This window comes from Durio zibethinus, chromosome 1 (assembly GCF_047325235.1).
Source record: "Durio zibethinus cultivar Kanyao isolate XHJ-2024 chromosome 1, ASM4732523v1, whole genome shotgun sequence".
Taxonomy (NCBI): Eukaryota; Viridiplantae; Streptophyta; class Magnoliopsida; order Malvales; family Malvaceae; genus Durio; species Durio zibethinus.
The window spans coordinates 32,444,050-32,449,400 of NC_143162.1; positions in this window are offsets into that span (position 1 = coordinate 32,444,050).

Consider the following 5,351-nt stretch of genomic DNA (forward strand, 5'->3'; position numbering starts at 1 on the left):
GTTGTTTCACTAGTATCCTCAGAGTTGCAGCAGCTACCGCGTAGCATTTGAAGTTCTTGAGGCATTTTGGGAGTGACTGATTTTATGAAAGGATATGAACAACCCGTTTATGGAGTTCTGGACTAGGGTGTCAAAATGATCCATGTTTGAGGATAGATATTTGGTTATCGTGTCAAGAGAATCAGCTCTGAGTGCAGCAAACTATGAGTCTCCAATGACAGATGAATCGATAGATCCACAAACTCCAGCAAAAAAAATTAGAGCAGACGAAAAAATAGAATTAAAGGAGAAATATAAAGAAAAGCATACGGTAACAAGAAAAGAGAGATTACAGAAAGGCATGGGAATCATCGAGTGAAAGCGCAGTGGCCCAATCTGGAATAGAGGCTGAAGTAGAAACACTCAAATTTTTTATTGATGTCTTCCATCGAAGTATAAAAGAAGATCCTGCAAATCGCCCAAGTGGCTTCCAGTTCTTTCATTCGGTGCAAATTTGGATCAATAGAGGCTGCAGCAAAGAAGGTTTCGGAGAGGTAGCCTATGGCTTTGATTAAGAAACTTTGCAAGGCGAAAAGAGAGGTCCCCACCTGACAGGAAGCCAAAACCCTTTTTTTTCTATTTTTTTATTATGTGCTTGTTCATTTTTTTGCATGAATAAATAAAAAAAGAATAAAAGTTATAAAATAAAATTTCCAAAAAAAATATTTTTAGAGAAAAGTTAAGAGTATCAATTTTCCTTGAAAATAAGCTTTCCAAAAAAAAAGATTTTGAGAAAAAGTTGAAAGTATCAATTTTTCCTCGAAATTAAAGATTCCAAAAAATATTTTTAGGGAAAAGTTGAAAGTATCAATTTTTCTCGAAATTAAGGTTTCCAAAAAATATTTTTGAGGAAAAGTTGAAAGTGTCAATTTTCCTCAAATTTAAAGTTTCAAAAAAAAAGTTTTTGAGAAAAAGTTGAAAGCATCAATTTTCCTCAAAATTAAGGTTTCAAAAAAAATATTTTTGGGGAAAAGTTGAAAGTATCAATTTTTCTTAAGAATAAATTTTCAAAAAAAGGTTTTTAAGGAAAAGTTGAAAGTATCAATTTTTCTCGAAATTAAAGTTTCAAAAAATATTTTGGGAAAAAGTTGAAAATATCAATTTTTCTCAAGATTAAAATTTTTAAAAAATATTTTGGGAAAAAGTTGAAAGTATTAATTTTTCCTGCACAAAAATAATCATCATTTTTTTTTATTTTTTATTTTTTAATGTTAAATAATCCGACGACAGAGCCTCTGCAAGTGAAACAATAGTTTTTCTTGCATACTCTTGAGGTAAGGGAATTTTTTCAATTTTCTGCTAAAAGTATTAGAGTCAATTGAGAATAATTTCCAATAATTAATTACTCGGTAAAATTTTAAGGCTCATTGGATAACACAAATTTAAGCTGGTACCATCTTTTGATGGGCATTGTGAGGGTGCTATAACTTTCCTCACACGTAATCGAACTCCTGAACCATGTTCTGGTTAGAAGACCTGAACCTATTCTTTTAGGGACCCTTAAACTTAGGTGTTTTCTGAAAGGACAGATTCTTTAGGTGGCCAATCGCATCTAGATAAAAAAGATTGGTGGTGACTCCCTAAAAGTCAATGTCTAGCGATAGATCCCCGGATCTAGACGTTATGACATAGTTCTTTACCAAAATACGTTTATGGCAAGATAAATTTACCAACCCCACAAACTCGACCAGGCCTTTCTTTAGCGTCTAATGCTAAAGACAAAGGATCTTCGCCATACTGGGTTGTCAGTTCACCATATTTTACTTTGGCAGCATAATCATCTTAAAAGACAACAATAAGTTGGGTTGGTAGAACAAATCTGCGCAAGCTAGTATACACTCATACATACAATCACAATGCCAATCATACATTATATCAAAAAAATAGTTATACATACAATCTTTTTTGCTATTTCCTCAATTTCTTCATCTGCGAATGATCCATCTTTTCATAGATGTCCTTGTTTCCAGACATCTCATCTGAAAACTTTTATGTTTGAGCTCACTGATTTTTATTAAATTACTACAATAAAAGAATCAGAATGTATGAAATGAATGTTCATAAATATTCATTAATGAGTATAAAATAAGTGTGTGAATACATACAAGCTTATACTTTACATTTGCATATCCTTTTCTTACTATCTGATGGTGATATTACTGTTTAACCCGAATGTCTCGATGTTGTTCTTTGATTTTTTACAAAATCAAGAAATTACATCAATCACATATAAATATCAAAGGCTATATTGCATAAAGACTTATAAACTTGGACTATTTTAGTAATGGGTTTGCGTACCAAGAAATCTTCTGAAAGTCGATATTGAGCAAAATTTATCTAAGCTTCAACACTTATGACATCTGCATATGCCACAGGTGGAACAGCCAAAACATCACCTTCACCAGTCAGCGATAAATATATATTAGGTTGTCAATCTGCTTTTAAAGTCTCTAAAAGCTTTTCCAACATATTGCAACACAATCTTTCTACACTTAATTGGGACGTCGAACCGTTTCTAAAAAAGTTAACACAAATAGTATCAACACATTGAATTTCAATTAAATGATCATTTAACAAATTTTACAAAATAGTTGAATAAACATACCACAATGGACTACCATATCTCATCCTTTAGATCATCAAGAACTCATCGCCAATTGGTGTATGTAAGTGAAATCCTCCGATGGATGATGGCTCTAATATGAGTAACCATTTTGATGGCTCCTTTCGATACAGGCTACCCACTTTGATTGAAGGCAACATGAATTTTTGTATCAGTCACTTTGATTTGTTTATTTGGGCCCCTTTTTTTTTTTTTTTGGCCTACACTTTTTTCTTTTGCATTTTCATTAGAAGGAGAATGATATTGTTCAAAGTTCATAATACCTGCAATATTGATCATAATTATACGAATTACACAATATGACCCTTTAAATTGATCATTATACTTAATTTAATACAACCAATACCATACCATGTTCAGAAACAACATTTAGCACACCATTCAACAATATGCTCATACACACTCTTCAGCAAACCACTCAGAAACACCATTCAACATATGATTCAACCCTCTAATTTCATTCAAACCCATTCAGCAAAACAATATTAGACAACAAGGTTCAGCAAACTATTCAGCATGAAATATGATTCAGACTTCCAATATCATACAATACCATTCGACAATATAATATCAGTCAACAAGGTTCAGCAAACCATAATATTTAATGCGTACTACATAGAAACATCATACTTGCAAAATAATTAGAATCTTGGATGACTATGCTGACGGTGATGTTAATGAAAATATATAAATGCATATGTCAATATTAAGGAACTGAAAAAACAAACATTCTCTGTTGACTATTGTAAATAATACAGTAAACTAAAAAAAAAGACTTACCGATTAAAATAGAGGTTCACAACGGTGATTTGTTGAAGGTCGATGGTGACGAATGGGAGAAAGAAACCAATGGTCTACTAGAAATGTGTTTAAGGGTTTAGTTTGTTTGGTTGAATAACATAACTTTTAATCATTTTGTGTATCAGTCCTCTGCAAATTCCTATGTTCAAGACCGGGAAATGAATATAAAATTAATTATTAAAGGCATTTTCATGAAACAACGCCTTCAATAATAACCTAAAAATTTTATTAGAGATTATTGAATACGTTTTTTTTACAAAAAAGACGTCTTTAATTATAAGCCTTTAAAATTGTCCAACCAACTTATTAAATGTGTTTTTTATAAAAAAAAAAATACCTTTTCTAATTCTTAAAAATTATAAAAGACGTTTTCAGTAAAAAATAACCTTCAATAATTATGGATTTTCAAAGTTTATAACAAATTATTGAAAGTATTTTATAATAAAAAACACCTTTAATAATCCGAAAAAAAATTTTTTGGGAAATTATTGAAGGCATTGTTATCTATAACCGCTTTCACTAATTATCTACAAACTGTGATAGAAATTATTAAAGACGTCTTTCTTGGATATACGCATTCAATAACCGTGTTAGAATTTGTGTGATGGTATATAAAAGGTATTTTACAATAGAAGACGCCTTCAATAATCCTCAAAATTTTTAGTGAAAAACTTTTGAAGGCGTCTGTTATTAACAAATGCCTTCAGTAATGGATTACTAAGTTTAAAGGTATATTAAAGGCGTCTTTTCGAATAAATACCTTTCATAACCATCGTGGTATATTGAAGACGTGTCATAATAAAAGACGCATTTAATAATCTGGAAAAATAAAAAAAATGGGAAACTTTCTAACTTTATTATTACAGTTTATGAAAAAAATATTTTTTTTTGTAAAAATTCCTAAATCTTGTAAGGAATAAAAAAAGATGATCAAGGATTTGGGTCTCGGATATGAGAAAACTCATAGTTGTCCCAATGATTGCATGTTGTATTAGGGGATAGAAAAAATCAAGAATTTTATCATTTGTGTTGTATTTCTCATTGGGTCGATAAAAACATCGATGAAAGGTTGAATGATGATGGTGATGAGGTATGTGTCAAAAAAAAGCCTGTTAAGATTTTATGTTATTTTTCATTAATACCAAGACTTCAACGACTCTACATGTCTTTCAAAACTGTAGATTCAATGAGGTGGCATCATGAAAAGTGAATGGATGATGGATCATTTAAGCATCCTGCAGATTTTTTGGTATGGAAGTCATTTCATTCTAGGTTTTCAAACTTTGCATCTGATCCTCAAACTGTTATGCTTGGATTGACATTTGATGGATTCAACTCGTTTAAAATGATGAGTACTTCTAATAGTACTTGGCCAGTTGTATTGATTCCTTACAATTTGTCACCATGGATTGCTATGAAGCAATAGTCATTTATATTGTCTATGATAATTCTCAAGAAAAAAGGTTCGGGTAATGATATAGACATCTACTTACAACTTTTTGTTAAAGAGTTAAAGCAATTATGAGAAGAAATTGAGACCTATGATGCATCAAAAGTAGAGAACTTCAATATGCATGTTGCTTTATTATGGACTATCAATGATTTTTTTACTTATGTAAATTTATCTGATTAGAGTATAAAAGGTCGTTAAGCTTATCCATGTTGTGCTGCACAGACATGTTCAACGTGGTTACGTAATGGTAGGTAGTTCTGTTATATGGGACATCGTCGATGGTTAGATTAATATCATTGATTTAGATTTCAAAAACATCTCTTTGATGGAACTAAAAAGTTGAGGAGATTGCCTTTACCCATTAGTGGGTCTAATATCTTGTCAAAGTTAAAAGATATCAATTTTACATATGAAAAATATTCCATTAAGGAAAAG